At 36.0% G+C, this 18,400-nt stretch overlaps 1 protein-coding gene across 1 annotated transcript in view; it reads left to right on the forward strand.

The window, feature by feature from the left end:
- Positions 1 to 262: 262 nt before the first annotated feature.
- Mei4 (meiotic double-stranded break formation protein 4) overlaps positions 263 to 18,400 on the forward strand; it is a 198,573-nt gene continuing 180,435 nt past the window's right edge. The window contains exon 1 of the mRNA XM_046430445.2: positions 263 to 360. The gene's annotated coding sequence lies outside the window, so the exon portion shown is untranslated. The remainder of the gene's footprint in view (positions 361 to 18,400) is intronic.

The raw sequence follows: 18,400 nt of genomic DNA on the forward strand, positions 1-18,400 counted from the left end.
CCAAGCAGTGGGTGCTGGCCAGCTATTGTCACTTCAGGGTTCCAGCGCCCACCTGCGGGCAGCACTGATTCCCGCCAGATCTCTGTGGGGCTGTAGCATTGAGGGTTCCCCCCCAGACCTTCCTCGCCGTCCAAGAACACCTATGCCCCTGGGAGCCCAAGATAGGAGGGCGGGCCCTGTGCAGCTGCCCGGGCGCCTCACCGTCCGGAAGCTGCTCCTTCCCAACCTCTGGGCGGCGCCTGCCTCTCACGTGCCCCGGGGCGGGACCTTCGCAGTGGTGAAGCCCAGCACGTGGTTAGGGCATTTATATTGACCAGGAAGTTGCATCTGTGTTGGATCCTCGGAAACATCAGCCTACAGGTGTGTGGATTTCTTGTTTAAGTACCATCCTCTGAACTTGTGCAGGCCTGGCTTGACCGCCAAAATGGTCCCTGAGGCTTCCCAGAGAAGCAGGAGAGGCCGTGGGTGAGGCTGGCAAATCATTCATTGATCAGATCTTCCGGAGAGCTGGAGGAGCTCTGTCAAAGTCCTGTGCGTGTCAAACGTGGGACTGACAGGGTGTCTTCCATCAAGGACCTTACAGGCTTGTGTTGGCTATGAATAAATATGTAGATGGAAAACAAGACACTTTCAAGGTAAAGAAAAGGTGAAATATTATAAGGAAGATCAGATAAAATGATGTGGCACAAGGAGGGCCACAGAGAGAATTCCTAGAGGTGATGGTAATTTAAGGAAGGATAAGTACCAGATACTTGAGAAATAGGGTCAGAAGTTGGGTAATTACGAATTAAGGGGGAAATAGAGTAAAGCCAAGTATTAAGTTCTGTTGTGTCTGGAGTTGTCCAAAGCGGCAGGAAGTGTGTGGAGAAGTAGCTTGAGCTCAGTTAGTCAAGGCTTTGAATAATAACTTAATAACTTAATAGTCTGGAATTTCAGAAACATATTTTGGTCTTGAATTCCACTAGAAACCATAGAAAATTAAAAATATATATATATGCCTGAGGTGGGAAAAAAAAACAGTAATGTGGACTCTGTGTGCACGGGATATATTTTTCAGTAGCAGCATTTGTATCAAGTTAATTACACATACATTGATCACATTCTTGGCCTTGTTTTATTACTTTTTTCCCCACTTAAAATCAGGAGATTTATAAGGTATCATGTGACTATAGGGAGAGTTGGCTGAGATTTGTGAGTTGCTAGTCACTCAACCTCTTATTTTTATTCGAGAAAATTATTACCTTGTAGAAGGGTTTTAGATCAAACACAATTTAAACCATGGATAACTTGGATAACTTTCATCTAGATCTTTTTCAGTGTGGGACAATGGACTACATATGACAATTCAGATGTAAAATTTGGGAATGAAGGTTAGAAGCACACATTGATGATTCTAAGTATGCTTTTTTCTTTTTTTCATGAATGACAGTTAGAATACCAGTATTTGGATTCAACTTTTCAAAGACCGTATTTCAGAAGCCTTGTTAAAACTTGGAAAATTAGATGGTCATGGTGGTGCACACATGTAATCCAGTGACTTGGGATGCTGAGACAAAAGGATTGTTAGTTTAAGGCCATCCTGGGCAACTCAGCAAGACCATGTCTTATAAATAAATAAAGAAGTAAGTAAATAAGTAAGTAAGTAAGTAGCTAGCCTGGGCATTTGGCTTAGTGATAAAACACTAAGTTCAGTTTCCAGTAATAAACAAAACAACTTAGAAAGTGTTACCTTATGCATGTTTTAGTATATACAAGAAGTTAGCAGTCCAGTATATAAGATCAGAGGGAATATTTTCTCTATTTAATAGGATGTGTGCTTTATGTATACACTAAATTCTGCTGTATAAATATGCTCGGAGCTGAAGGTCAGAGTCACTATTTAACAGAGCCAGTTAAATTAAGTCAAGTCATTTTGAAGCATTATTGATGGTTGTATTGTGGAGAATGGACTAAAGAAAGCTGAGAGATCAGTTGGAAGGCTGAATAATCATAAACTCTAGAAGTGGGAATGGTTTGAGGAAAAAATAGATACATTTTTAGATGTAGGGAGATGATTGGAAATAATGGCACTAAAGTCAGAGCAAAGTGTTTCAAAAATAAGAAGTAGTTGTCAGGTTCAAAAGCTGCAGAGAGAATAACAGTGACTTGGTGGTTGTGATGTCACTTGTGACCTTGGTAAGAACAGCTAGGTCAGGTGGGGGTATCAGAGAGTTCTTTTCTTTTTTCTTTCTTGAAGCTGGAAACATCCGGAGCATGATTGTCTATTGAAAGGTAGAAGTCAGTACAGAAGAGGAGGTTGAAAGAGCAGAGAGGAGATCATTAATGGAGATGAGACAAGGGTTTGGTTTGCACTTAGTTCAGATTCTTAGAACACTGCTTATGGTATATTAGGACAGAAAGATATTGGCTACTATTTTCAAGCATATCTCAGAATAACAAGTAGCTTTCTTATGTGCCAGCAGAGTGTGAAGGATCTAGCTTGCTCGTCTGTCCATGGATTCTTTATGACAATCACTTAACACATTTTCAGTACTCATCATGTGCTGGCCATAGGGATTTCTGCTCAAAACAGGTATAATGGGATCAGTGGAGTTCATTTACCACTGAGTGATGTAGATATTAAACAACTGTTAAGTAAGGAGTTGTCCAGTTTTATTTGTGTTAACTGATATGAAAGAATATGGAATGCTGAGGGAACCTATATCAGAAGGAATTGACATTACCTGAGGGTATACAGGATGGTGTTTGCAAGGATAGAATGTACACAGCTGATATCTAAAAGAGATCTCTTTTTTTACCAAGTCAACTGTATCTCCCTCATGCCACAATCTCCTTCCCTATTATCATCCCATGCCTGATTCTCTACTCAATTTCTTACCTCCTGAGCATTTGGAATATATTTTGTCAGGTGATTGCAGGGTAGTATGGGAAAACTGTCAGGAAGCAAGGTTTTGCAGGATCTTTCTCAAGCCTTATTGCTGCACTAAGGCGAATCAATGTGCACTAAGTGCCGTTTAATTTTATTCATGCTACATTGATTCCTGTTAGGGAAGAAAAGGGTTTTGGGAATGGCAAATTGATGCTCAACCACAGCCACCTCAGACTTAGGCTCTTAGTATCTTTTGGAGGAACCACAACAAGCATAAGATCTATTACTTCTTATTAAGAATTTTTGGTACCAGATAATGAAAGCTGGTTTTTCTTTTTTTCTTTCAGTTTAAACTTAATGCTGTCTGGGTCAAGTGATTGGGGAATAAGTATCCACTCATGTATTTCCAGGGAAGGAAAGGTTCTATTGCTGCTATGATTTTGCATTTAGATAGCACTAGAGTATTGGCTAAGTGCTTTACAATCAATTTTATTGTTCAATTTAAAAGATAGTCTAAAATCACCTCTGTCAAAATTTGTTTGCTTTGATTCATAAAAAAAGGATCTTCTATGATATAGAAGAACTCTGATTAGTCAAGTCTAGATATAAGACAACATTGATATCATTGGAAGAGAATAAGCTGTTAATAGGAGATATTAGCCGAATCTTTGTTACCTGCTCTAACAATAAAATACTAAAACAAAATAACACTAGAGATAGAACCATGCAGGGAGCCAGTTCTCCTCATGGTATGGTTTGTAACTAGGGCACCTAGGGATGTTCTGTCTTTGAAAATCTCATCCTTAAAGAACTAGATTTTATTTAGAGCAAGGGTTGGCAATTTTTTTTCGATACAGTGCTAGAAAGTAAATATTTCAGGCTTTGCTGGTGATACTATTCTGTTGCAGCTATTCAACAATGCAGTGGTACAGAAACAGTGATACATAAATGAATGGTCATGGCTGTTTCAATAAAGCATGGTTTATAGAAGCAGGGCACCTAGAGTTGACCTGTGAGCCATAGTTTGCCAACCTCTGATTTATAGCACCTCTGAGATTCCTTAGTGAACAGGAAATATTTATAGATTTGAATGATTGATAGCTAAAAGCTCCATGAAAGCAGAGTTGGGACTTGTCTTGTTGAATTTTATATCCTCGTGTCTAACACAGTGCCTGACAGAAGTTAACTAAGCACCTCTGTTGAATAAAGGAAAGAGTAGCAAGGATATATGGGAAAATTACCTAAGATAGTATAGATGGTTCTGTATTTAGAGTTCAGATTCTGTGACATGTACTTTGTGAGTAGAGTAAATATTGCATTTGAGAACTAGTTCAAAGAAACATACAGCCATGATGCCTAACGGTGTAGAAGAGATGGTACTCTAAAATGATAGTGAGAAACAATAGGTCCTGTGATTCCTCATCAGTAGAAATGTATATTGCATCACTTGGAAGATTGTTGAGAGAGAATTGATCTCAGTCTGCAGCTTTCATTGTTTGTCTTCAGTTTTGTGAAGTTTTGTTAATATTTGTGCTACACATTTTCCTCTTGTCTCTCCATATACTCTTCTTCCATATACTCTCCATATACTCTCTGGCCATTCTGCATTTCCCTTTTCCCTTTCACAGTTCCAAGGACAATAGTCACAGCTCACTGTATTCTCTCTCTCTCTCTCTCTTTTTAACCTTTATTTATTTATTTTTATGCGGTACTAAGGATTGAACCCAGGGCCTCACATGTGCTAGGCGAGCGCTCTACTGCTGAGCCACAACCCCAGCCCTCACTGTTTTCTCTTTCCCTCATCTGGTAACTGATCTCTCTTTTCCTGCCTTTAGGTCTAGGAGAACTAATGGATGCCCCTTTCCCAATGCTGCTATTAAATAAAGCTCCTGGGTAATTTTGTAACCCACTTAGATTGCCCAAACTTTTAGAAATAGTCTCTTAATAAACTCACCCAAATTGAGGTACCATCAGCTTTCTAACTGGACTCTGATGGTCATAGTATTCTTAACACTTTTTCAAAGATGCCTATTATTGTGTATCACCAAGTAACTTTTAATTTCATTGAAGTCAGGGATTGTGGCTTCTGTTTTTTTCAATCATAGGTCCTGGAAGGTGAGTCATTTAACCCCTAACCAGAAATTGAGGACACTCTGCCTCATTTTGTCATAACCCACTATACTTAAACACCTTCTATGATAAGGAACTAGCTACTGATAAAGATCTATCACATATCTTTAGACACATCTGACTGATAAGAGTATCATAGTTTTTGTTCTGTTCATAGGGGCATCATGGAAAAAGTTTAATTACTATTTCATCTGTTCTTCAGTCAGCAAGCCCTTTAGTTTCTTTATCATCTATCTGCTTAAAAGTGAGGTGCCTAGAACAAAAATCTCATTCCAAGTCTTGTCTGATCATGGCTGAATTGAACTTGGACATGGTAACTTCACCTGGAAGGATGAACATGAGAAGAAACCATGTCTCTTCCTCCTTTGTTTGAAAGTGTATGGAGAATGTGATTCTGCTTCTCTATGACTCCCCACCTTTGTGTGTTCAAGCATCATATATATGAACAATTGCCTTTGATGACCACTTAATTTTTTCTTTTACTGGACTTGCCTATATTTAAAGACTTTCTATCAAGGAGGTGAAATAGCTTCCAAATTGCAGATCCTCTTTAGAAAGATGAGACTACAATCCCATTTTTGTTGTTCCTCAAAATGTCACAACATCCTTTTATTACTTTATTACTTTAACACTGTTTAAAATATTTTGCCGAACTTTATTTAGGTTTCATATATAAATACGAGACACAGAAACTGCTAGATTTTTAGTATCTTGGTATGTTTTAATATTTTCTTGACATTATTCTAGGTTATAACAAAATATATTGAAATGCAGATTGGTTTTTATTTGGTTGATAATCAAATTGTCTTTAAGGAAATGTTCTGAAGTAGGCTCTTAAGTATACCATTAATTTAAGTCAATTTTTATAATGAAAGTTCAATTTATTTTTTAACATGTCCAATTTATTTTTTAACACGGCTCCCAAATATCTGTCAGCTTCTTTAATTCTTCCTTTTGACTTATTCAGTGAGCTCATTCCCCCATGTTATCTTTGATTAGATTACTTTTGCCATGGCAGAACTCTGGAAAATAAATCCTCTTGTATTTAATGTGTGCTTTAGTTTAATCTGAATGAATAGGAGAATAAAAACAACCCATTAACAAGTAATTTTGGTTGTTGGAGAGAGATGTGTCTTTTTAAATCTTTAATCTGATTGTTAGAAAATACATTTCAGAGACTGCTTATTGATTGCTTCTTCTCCTGGGTCTTCCATTTTTTGTGAATATCTGTCTCTTGCAAGATTAAAAAAACAAAATAAAACAAAACATACTTAAAATTCTTCTAAAATTTCCCCCAAATGGGCTTTATAATAGCTGTTATGATCCTTTTCTTTTTCTTAGAACAATGGTAGGAAAAAGCTACTTTTTTTCTCTTCTGAACTATTTACATACTTATTTAAAGTTTCACTGTTTTATTGTTCAAGCATTAGTTTGTATTTTATTTATTTTCTTATTCCACTCCCCAACTCCCCAAGGAGGCATCCATATCTCCAATGTCTGGTACAACTACCAAGTGCTACTAAACATTTACTAACAGAACATTTTTTCTAATAATCTTCCTTTTTATAATAGTGCAAAAAATACCTATACCTAGTTCTCAGGAAGTTGCCACTTCCTAAAAACTTAATTTTTCTTATGCCTCCTAAATAATCCACTATCATAAAGATAGTTTGTCTTAAAAATTTAGCTTTTTAAAAAATTTCCATTTATCCTCAGTCCATCTATTTATTTGATAACTAAGCATTATTTTAATAATGTAACAAACAATTTAAAAGTTACATTTCTAGTAAACTCTCTTCATCAAAACCAGTTTCCTAAAACCATAAGATTTTTATCAAAAATGCTGTGTAAATACAACTAACTACAGCATAATTGTAGATAGCAAATGAAGCAATTGTTTTAGCTCAAAGACTCTGGGAATAGTTTAAAACTCAATTTCTGCTGTAAATATCTGTAGAGGTAAATTGTTGACAACTTTCCAGTTCCCTAATCTTTTCCAAAAAGATGGCTACTGCAAAAAATCACTGAACCAAGATACTGATTTAAGCTACTTGAATAGAAGCCAAATTCTTTAATTATTAATGTGTTTAACTTCATTTTTATCATTCATTGATATAAAGCTAGGGTTCAGTAAAGAATTAAGGAAACAACTTCAAAGAATGGTTCAAGTGGTCTGAGTAAATATTTTATCAAGCATTATTTTGTACTTTCCAGTAATTTTAGTTAATGTTTCTGACAGGGGTCCATTACTTCACTGACCTAATATTAGATTCACATTTGAGCCTTCCCTCACTTGCTCTGTCACTTGCTCTGTCTGGCTTCAAGCACTGTTATTTTAGACAGCGTTTAGATCTTCTATCTTATTTGTGCATGCTTTGAGTGTTTGGTTCTTCTTCCAGTCCTTTACTCTCTGGTTTTAATAGTCTCCTAGCTCCTTCCTAGTCAGCATAATACTCTTTTTTTTGGAGGGTAGGGAGAGCTGGGGATTGAACCCACAGGCACTCTACCACTGACTTATGACCCTAGCAGTCCTTTTATTCTTTTGAGATAAGTCTTGTTGATTTATCCAGTCTGGCCTCACACTTGTGGTCTTGTTTCCTTAGCTTCCTGAGTAGCTAGGATTATAGGCATGTCCTGTAGCTATAATATTGTTCTTGAAACACCATTTGTACTATTTCACTCATCTACTCTGAAGGTTGCACTGACTTCCAGCTGTTCACTGCAGGAAGTTCAGGCTTCTCTAACTGACATTCAAGACCACAGCTTCCTTATACCATTTCCTTGATTCCCTAAAATACCATTTCTTTGATTATTAAGACCATTCATATTCCTATAAATAAGTATGGTTCTATCCACTGTCAACTCTATCAACCCCATTTAAAGTGCTTTTTTGTTCTCTCTACATCTCTGAGTTCTCTTCTTTTGGAACTTCATGTCCACTTCAGAAGTTCTTCCTCCTCTTGTTTGCACAGATCCACACTTGTCTCTTTTCCAAATAGGTGTGTACTCAGGCTATTGTGCAGGCACAGGCTTTGGAGGCTTTAAGCCTAGGACTGAATTATGGCCATGTACTAATCCCAAGTGGATCCAGCATTGCAATGAGTGATTATTATGTGCTTATCTGAGTTCACAGGGATCACATGTCAGCTAATTTTGTCTCCCCAGCAGCTTTGTAAATGAGGAATTATTTTGATTCCCATTTTACAAAATGAAACACAGAGGTTGAATAATATCTGTCCATTGTCACACAACTTATGAGGAGCAGAGCTAGGAAGCTTGGATCCTGAACTATTTTCTTAGTCCCTGTGCTCATCTTGTCTTTTTAATACATATTCAGGATAATATTTGATTGGTTTTATAGGGTCATTTCATATTTCAGTATTATTCTCTTCTGTCTCACTGGAGAGTCTTAAGGGGGGAAACATCCTTTATAAATGTTTTTTGGAGTTAACATGCCTTTGTGTGCATGTGCACTTCTGTGCATGCAAGCATTTTTGTAATGGAAAACTGAAAAGATCATCAAGGCAGGTGCAAGAGAACTACAGGGCGGTTAAGGGAGGCCCCGTCCTATTCAGGCTACACTCATTTTCTGTTTTCTAGCTTAGGAACTATACTGTGGAAAGAATATGTGCAGAAAGATAAATGGTAAAAGCTTGTTAACTGGATGGCTCTAACAAAGTTCTTGTTTCTGAACTTCATTTTACTTAGCTCTAAACAGAGATGCTGAATTCTGTATCATGGAATTATTAAAGGAAGGAATGAATGTCCAGTGAAAATAATGTGTCCTATCTTCAGAAGTGTCCAATAAACGCTTGTGGTCTTTCCCTTGGTGCTCACCATGCTTATTACTACTCTAGGGAGACTTGCAAACTTTCTCCTCCCTGCTGATGTCTTTGGATGCCTGCATGACCTACTAGGCCTTCATTGAGTATAGTCAGCACTTAATTAGAGTTTGGTGCTGGTGATAACTAGAGAGGATTTTAACTAAATTAGAGATTCATCAGAGAAAGCTGACACAATGAAAAGGAGCCTTAAGATTTTGCTATTATGAGAAATGGATATAGGTAATTTTTTAAAGAGAAAGCTTGATTGCTCACTTCAGATCCTTGGAGAATGATTTGGGAAAGTGAACTTTGTACTGTTTTGCTTTCAAGGTTGGAATTGGAATTAAGAGGCAGAAGTTATAGAGTTTCTAGAGGGAATTTCTAAGAGTTGACTATTAGGTAATCAAATTTTCAATATTGTTCATGTTTTTGCAGACTAGGCTGGACTTCTGGTTCTATCTTTGTGTGACAGAATTGATCATTCCTTCTGATATCAAGCTCTTAGAAGTCTGTGACAATTAACCAACATAGTTTTAGTGTTTAATAAATTTTATTTTACTTGAAGTATATTAAAATGGTTTATCTGTGTTCCAAAGTACTAATTTAGTGTATTCATTTGGCAGACAATTTAGAAAGATTAGAGGCTTTGGAGTTATATTATAACTTCATTTCCTACTGTGTGACTTGGGGCAAGTTACTTTTTATTTGCATATCAACAAACAAGATAGATAATAATAGTTATATCAGAGGATTACTGGGACACTCATATATGATAATGGATATAAATTATGTTAGTTTTACATTGCTTTAACTAAAATACCTAATAATAAGCTTAAAGTTTATTTGGCCCATGGTTTCAGAAGTTTGAGTCTATGGTCAGCTGGTTCTGTTTCTTTGGACCTTGGGTAGGGTAGAACATCAGGGTGGAAGGGCATGGTGGAGGAAAGCAGCCCATCCCATGGAAGCTGGGAAGCAATGAGAGAGGAATCAGAGAGAAGATAAACCCTACCAGGCAATATGCTGTCCCTCTGACCTGCTTCCTCCATCTAGGTCTCCAGTAGTCCATTCAACCCTCAGTGGATGAATCTACTGATGACGTCAGAGCCCTCATGATCCATTCACTTCCCCAGAGTCCCACCTCAGAATCCATGAGATTTTGGGTGACATTCTATATTCAAACCATAACATAAATCCATACATATACTCTTGTATCATGGAGAAACTACCTTTTGAAAGTTTGTGTGTGTGTGTGTGTGTGTATGTAATGCTAGGTATTGAACAGAGGAACACAGAACCTCACACATTTAGCAAGTAAGTACTCTACCTCTGAGCTATACCCACAGCTTTGATTTTTTTCTCTTTAATCTGTCATAACTTTTAAAAAGCATTGAACACACTATTGCAGTGATATTGTCTGCTTTTTCTAAAGAGCAAGATTTTTTTTTTATTTTGCAGTGATATTGTCTGCTTTTTCTAAAGAGCAAGTTTTAAAATTATTTAATTCATTTCTAAGTATGTTATTTACGAAAAAGTGTCGGTTTATCCAGAATGACAAGAGTGATGGTAAGTTAATCTAAAATTCTTGATCATTCTCTAACATGCAACGTATACTGTTTCTTTCTGTATTTATTTATCTTTCATCTTCTGTTAATAAAAACACATATGCAGAAAATGCTTTCCCCAAAAAGAACTATGTTGAATCATTTAATAAGAATGAATTTAAGAGTAGCCACTGGCTTTCTAATTTAGCTGCCCTTACTTTTTTTTTTTTTTTTAAGTTGTCAATGGACCTTTATTTATTTATTTATTTTTAATGTGGTGCTGAGGCTTGAACCCAGTACCTCGCTTAGGCAAGAGCTCTACCGCTGAGCCACAACCCCAGCCCCAGGACCTTTATTTAACTAATTAATTTATTTGTTTATATGTGATGCTGAGGATTGAACCCAGGGCCTCACACATGCCAGGTAAGTGCTCTACCACTGAGCAACAACCCCAGCCCCTAGCTGCCCTTCTTTTGAAAGATAATTTGTGCCTCTGTATATATCCATATGCACAGGCACTTGAGACCTTGTGTACACACACACACACACACACACACAGGAACGCACAGTTGCAGACTGTTAGATATTTTTTCTTTCTCATGCTGAAAGATCCTGAATTTTTAATAGTTGTTTCAATTAAGAAAGTGTTGATTTTTCTTTAGTTTTAATGATGATTTTTAAAACATCAAACCTTTAACAGATGATTTTTGTTTTGCACATTCCTGGCAATGAAGAAACAATTACACTAAGAAGCTGACTATTCAGGTGTTTATTATTACTCTTAATGTTTAAACCTATGCATGCTCTTACTCTGTGTCAGGTACTATGTAAAATCCTCCCTGTAACCCTATGAGGTAGCTTCTGTTATTCACCTCATTTTTCAGATAAGCAAACAGGCTTAAAGAAGCTAAGTAAACAAACTGTGTAAGTGATGGAGTTTGGATTTTAACCAAGCTCTTTGACTTCACAGCTGGAACTTTTAATTGCCACACAGCACTGCCTGGGTACTTGTGTAATCACCAATTCAGAATTGCAAAAGACATTGGTCTATCTGTGTTCGTTTCACATCAGTGCTGAAATTTGTCTTCATCTCAGACAGATGGCTATTCAGCTTCTGCTTGAGTAGATCTAGTAATTGGAATTTCATAACTTTATGAGATAGCACATTACACTGTTGGACAGCTCCTATCACAAGATATCTTATTTATCTCTTTATTGAAAATTTGTCTCTCTGTAATTTCCACATATTGGTTCTAGTTCTACTTTCTGGAGAAATATCGAACAGCTTTCTTCTGTCTTTTATCTGGCATCCTTGCAAATGTTGAGTCCTCTAAGTCTTCTCTTTTTGGCCTCTGTATGTGTAATTTGCAGCCATTACCATTACCCTTTCTGATAGTCTAGTTTACTTGGTTGATTCTGACAAGCTGCAGTACATGCAATTAAATATGGCATTGAGGCAGTAGATACAGTAGGAAGATTCTGGAATGAACCATAACACCTAGGTTAAGATCTCATCATTACTGTTTATTGTGTGACATTGGGCAGGTGGCAACATAGCTGAACTTCAGACCCTCTTCTTTAATAAGGGCATCAGTAGCTATCCCTAACCTTTCCTTACCATTTTAGCACATAGTGATTTTCCCTTCTCTGATTTATGTTTTAGTACCCATCACTGATTTGGGCTCTTAATCGATTACCATCGGCTTTTATCTTTTCTTTCCAGTAAAATTAAGATCCTTGGTAGTAAAAATTGTCTTATCTTTCTTAACTCTTTCACCAACATTCCCAAGAGGGTTTGTAAAAGTAGATATATTCTCAACTGAATGGGGGAGCAAAGGGACTAAGCCACAGAATTCAAGAAGTATGTCCTGCAGGCTGAATACAGGTGAATGACTCAAAGCATTCTCTGCACTTCACTTTGTGCATAAAATAAAAAATATGCTGACAAAAATCTCTTAAGATTATCTTAAAAGACTGAAGTAAAACATGGTTGGAAAGTACTTATGATACTACTTGGCACACAGTAAATGCTTAGGAATTGTCAGTATTACTACTAGTACTAGTACTGTTACACTGATAGAGTTTTGCATAACATTACTTTTTATTTGGAGGAGAGAAATAAGTCTTGGAACTTCAGTGGATCATATAATTCCTCATTTAACCATTATATTTAACAATGTCTCCCTTGACACCAATCAGTAAGCTTAAATCCCAAATGCAGTTTTTGTGTAACTAGAAAAACAGTTGTTCAAGTCTGTACCCAAGTGTTCATTTTCTGAACAATGGTATTTGTTTACTAAACAACAGCTTTTGTATTCATGATTGATATTACTAATGAAAGTTTGTACTGAATTTATAACTCTGATGCCCCTGATGAAATAATTTTAATTCCAACATATTTTGTAAAATATATTTTCTAAAGTAAATTTATTTTCATGCATCCACCATACAGATTGTTTTAAAACATGTATACCCTCTTCCAAGAATGTAAATAAGCATTTAATTGGTCATTTTCTAGCATGCTAAGTGTATTTGCAATGCTTTGATATTTAGCAATGTTGGATTTGTAGCATTTTGGTGAAAGTCCCCTTGTGATTAAAATACATTTTAGAGCAAATTAAAAATAAGTTTAAATAAGCAGCTGTGGGATTTTTTAGGCATCCTGACCAAATGTGATTCTGCAGATTTAAATTCAAAACAGTTTGACACAGCATTAACTGCTAACAGCATTATTTGATCTGGGTAGACATGCAAAAATTCAACAACAAAAAAGCATGTGTCAATAATTCATAGGTCTAGTGTTGACTCTCTTGGATATGGAATATGTATCTTTTCATTTTTGTCTATCCAAAGACACTTTGCTCTGAGAAAATTCCCCCCTGTTCAGCCTGCCAACAGACAGATCACCTGTTAAAATTAAATGTTCTGCTGACTTCACTTGTTTCCTTCCATTAAGACCAGTCAACTAGCTATATCAGTGTGCATGTCACTAAACCACAAAACAGTTATCAGTCTGATAATGCCACACAATCTACACCCCCAGTAATCATAATCCCACATTCCCCTTTAGGTAGATGAATGAGGTTTTTCTGAGAACTCTACCTAGGCAGATAGCAGATTTCCTAGACCTTGGTCATGCTGGGAGAGAAGTAGTGATTCTAGCATTCTTCTGGTCCTACCCATTCTCCCATTGGTAGGACCTAAATACATAAAATCTGCCTCCTCTGCACTGCTCATTCCCCTTTGTCTAATAGATCTAAAAACCATATTAACTTGAAAACAGCTGACTATCTACTACTACGATCACTGTCATACAAAGGTAGAGCTATGAGATAACACTGTTAACCAAAAATCAAGATGATGAAAAAAAAATTAAGATGATGAAGGGTCACAGTGAGACCATAAACAGGAAATTCAATGATTTCTTGTTACTTTAAAATTTTTGTAAATATTTACTTACTAAACTGTAATCTTGAGTCATTAGAAAATGAATCAGTGATAAACTTCATTTTTTCATCTTAACTTTTTATAATTTAGAATAATACTTTTTCACTCCAGATAACATAGATGACTATTTTGTCAGAAAATCCTTGAAGCCCAAGGAAGTGAACTGACCAGTAAATATATGAAGTTGAAATGTAAAAAGAACAATTTATAAATTTACCAGCTGTGCATTTTCTTCTGTTAAAAAAATGGGAAGCATCTTATACTTTTTGGTGATCAGAGCTTATTAAAACATAAATATGATAGTAATTGGCTAATTTAATTAACAAGTAATTATTGATCAATTGCTGTGTCTTGAGAGCATAGCATTGATGAGAACAGAAGAATTATTGCACTCAAATTATTTAAATTCAAATGGGGGGAATCACAAAGTAAATAAGAAAAACGTATATATTTCAGATTGTGATGAACACAGTTGAGAAAACAAATGCAAGTAAGATGAAAATAGAAGGGAAAGAATTATTCCCAGTTCCCAGAAAAGTCCTCAATTAGCCACTTGCTGAAAAGAGGAGGCATAAGTTCTTAGGCTGCAAGATTGCTCATTCGTTTTATGTTCAGTAGTGTCTAGTACTGGTTCCACTTGGGAGAGAGGAGCTAGGACACTTCCTGCTCTGGATGGTATCTTCTGGTACTCACAGACCTTATGATGCTCTTTGGTGCCCTAGATGTTGCTGTGGCTTTGGAGTGGCCTGCAGCTTTCTTTGGTATTCCATAACTAGTTAGGGGTTGTAGTGGTGCTCATTGGGGCAAGGTGGATAGGTTGCATGGATCTTGTCAATTGATGGATTCTTGTTGTAGAAGAGAAACTTCTGCAGTGGGAAAGTAGGTTGAGATTGTCATTATCTGATTTAAGAGAAGACACAGCCATAGACCCAGTCCAATAATATGTCTAAGACCAGACAGGAGCAGACAGTTGTAGAGGACCAGTCCTGAGTGATGGTTAACCCATAACAATAGCTATATTTTTTCTGTTTGTTGTCTTGACAAGTAGTGATGCTGAATTTAAAGGGCCAAATGTATGAAGGAAATCATGGCCAGAATGTATGTAGACTCGAGGTGCTTGATTTTTTTGGAAATAATCCTTTCTTGGTAGGGTATTTTGGGTGAACGAAAGTAGAACTCTAATCTATTTGTTTTTTAAAATGCAGACCCAAGTAGAAGATAAAAGAACTATTCAATTTACTTGCAAAATGAAGCCCTGGAAAAAACCATGAAGCATTGTCAGTTGCTCTCTGCAATTTGTAGTCTCCTTGGTGAGATCTAAATGAGTGAAACAGAGGAGAAATACATCACATTTTCAGAACTAAAAATGAGCCTTAAAGAAAATGTTTCTGTGAGGTAGCTTATGCTTCCTTGAATTCCTGTCTTAAGTAGGTGTTACATAATTGTAGTTAGGAAAAAAAATCTTTTTCTGTTGTGTTATTTACAAAATGGAACTTCTTTGGATAGGGCTATTTGTTTTTCCAGGGGACTCTGCCTCCTGATCTCCCCTCTTTATTCTCATTCCCTTTAAAGCTCAGGCCCTGGCCTACTGGTCCTCACAGCCAGCTGCCTCTCTCTCCTCTGCTATTGGTAGAACCTCTCTCATTTATTTATTCTGGTTGTTTTTTGGTTTGTAGTTTCATCCCATAGTCCTCTTCAGATTATGACACATAGCTTTTTCCATGTCATAGAGTGTAGCCTCTTAAAGAGTACAGAATCATGAAGTTTATGGTTTTGAGTTACATAGTTCATCACACATTTGTATATGCCTTGTGAGCAATTTGTTGTATGTTGTTTTTGTGATAAGGATTTGTCTATATCAGTATGTGGAATAACTATGTTAACAGAGAAACATGTATAGTTCTTTGAAAATATTTTTGTATATGCCTTGTGAGCAATTTGTTGTATGTTGTTTTTGTGATAAGGATTTGTCTATATCAGTATGTGGAATAACTATGTTAACAGAGAAACATGTATAGTTCTTTGAAAATATTTTTAATCATGTTAATAGTAACTGTGTGCTCCCTATCCCTTTTAAGGATTTATACAGTAGAAGATGATTGTTAATTGTGCTATATACACATGACTTTTCATCCCAATCAATGTACTTTTTGTAACCTATAGCATGTGTGTGATGCACTTTTCCCATGTGAAATTCTGCCAGAATCCAGAGAAAATATTTCCTATGACAGAACAAAGAAGTAATGAGGAACCAAAAGGCAGGGGTAGGGACTTTAAAAGCAGTGGTAAGAAACTAGATACTTAAAATCTATTATTATTTAACTCCTTTTTAACAGGAAGAAGAAGATAGATGGCCTGTTCTGATGGGAATGGAACAGAAAGAAAAAAAGCCTTTCATCTTTACAAGCCTCCTGTCATGCATAGACTCTCTTTGCTGGAAAGGCTTTTAAAGCCCCCTTAATAATTAAAGTAGAGAATTTTGAAATCTTGAGTAACTCTTGATTCTTTTATGTAAAATTTCACATGATGTTAATCTGCTGAGTACTTCACAGTACGATATGTGCTAAAACCATAACAATAATTAGAAAATTTGTCAGCTGTATCTAATCCAAAAATTACATGTTTGACCTTGTCCAAACTTTACTGAAACTAATTATCTCAAAAATCTTGTAATAACTTACTGTTCTGGTATTGCCAGCACTCCGCTGCCCTCCGTACTGATTTTGGATAAATGTGTATTTCACCATCCTTGTACATGGGTGCTTCCTCCTACACCCACACTTTGTCTAATCACATTCACCTCAGTGACTCAAGGAGTGCTCAGCCAATATCCTTCAGTTCATTGCTTTCCTGGCAAGGCAAGTATTTATTGTGAGTTTCCCACAATATAAAATCTTTCTCCTTTATAGCTTTACCTATGACCTAAAACTATGTATGAGCTAGGTGTCATCTTTCTTTTATTTTCTTTATTCAAGAATTGTTTTGGTACAAGTTTAAGGGTTTATCATAGGAATGCATAAGTTTGGAGGAAATAGGCTCATTATAGGTAGTCCAGAAAGAAGGTGTCACTGAGTGAAAAGAGATACATGTATTATATAGGTTAATTAATTTAATCCCACCTCCAACTGATTCTTCCTCCAATGCCATTTTCTCTGGTATGTAATTGACACAGGCTTATTAGTGCAAAGGTTAAGAGCTATCTATATAAGTAGCCCTGTGATTGTATGACTTATATTGAAACATTCATTTATTCCTTTACTCATTCACTCATGCAAAGATTAGTAGAGTGCCCACTGCAAGCCAGTTATTGTTTATGGCATTGAGGCTATAGTGGATAGTGGCTTACAACTTAGTCATATTGAAAAGTTTTTCTGTCACACCCCCAAAATCCATGGTGTGTTTTGAATTAGTGGAAGGAACACTTAACACACTCAGATTAAGGAGCATACTTAATTTTGTTTATTGTGGAATGTCTGAAGTCACTGGATTTGGTGGAATTTGGGAAAAGGAAGGTAGATGAGCAAAACTAGGAAGCTGAATTCTCATTCCATTGATTCTGTTATCTCAATTCTGAAAACACTTTAAAAGTTTAATATTTCTGAGTATGTTTAGTGTGCTAGTGTCTCATTGTATTCTCTTTCCCACCAAAGGTGTTGAATTAATGGTACATTTTATAGTTGAAGATGTCTCAGAATTGAGGAAGTAAATGCTGCAGGCTAGGCTTCTTATCATAATACAAACATGATTGTTGTAGTGTGATAGGCTTCATTCAAACCCATCTTTATTTTTCTTTTTCAGTTTTCAGCTAAAACTCATTTCTGTTTGCTTACCAATTTTTCATACATCTGATAATGGATTTACATCTAAATATATAAAAAGTTTATTAAGATACAATTGAAAAAGCAAAAATTGTGTATATTTGCAGTATATAGCATGGTGTTTTGATATACATATTTATAATTTTTATGTATGTAGTGAAACCATATGTATTTTTGTGCATGTGGTGAGAATATTGAAGATCTACTGCCTTAGCAATTTTCAAATACATAATACATTATTATTAACTGTAATCACCATGATGTACCACATCATCTAGCTGTCTAGAACTTACTCTTCCTAAGTGAAACTTATTTCCTTTTAACTAATGTCTCCCCCCATCCTCCCTGAAAGTCTCTGTTCTACTCTTTCCTATGTGTTTGACTTTATTTAGATCCTGCATATAAGTAAGATCATCAATATTTGTCTTTCTGTCTCAGTTTATTTCACTTAGCATACCTTCCAGGTTCATCCATTTGTTTTAAATGACAGGATTTTTTTAAAATTTAATGCTTAATAGTATTCCATACCACAGCTTTATACAGTGCTAACTATGCATCTGTCAATGAGCATCTAGCACTTAGGTTGAGTCCGTGTATTGTCTTTTGAGAATGATGCTGTAATAAACATCATTTTAATAAGTGTATCTCTTTGATACACTTATTCATTTCTCTGGAGATTTTATATATATAAATTATATATTTATATTGTATATATATATATATAATCTCCAGAAATAAATGTGTGTGTATGTGTGTGTGTATATATATATA

Source organism: Marmota monax, unplaced genomic scaffold (genome assembly GCF_021218885.2).
Source record: "Marmota monax isolate L192 unplaced genomic scaffold, Marmota_monax_Labrador192_F-V1.1 WCK01_AAM20220418_F8-fsc00227, whole genome shotgun sequence".
NCBI classification, from domain to species: Eukaryota; Metazoa; Chordata; class Mammalia; order Rodentia; family Sciuridae; genus Marmota; species Marmota monax.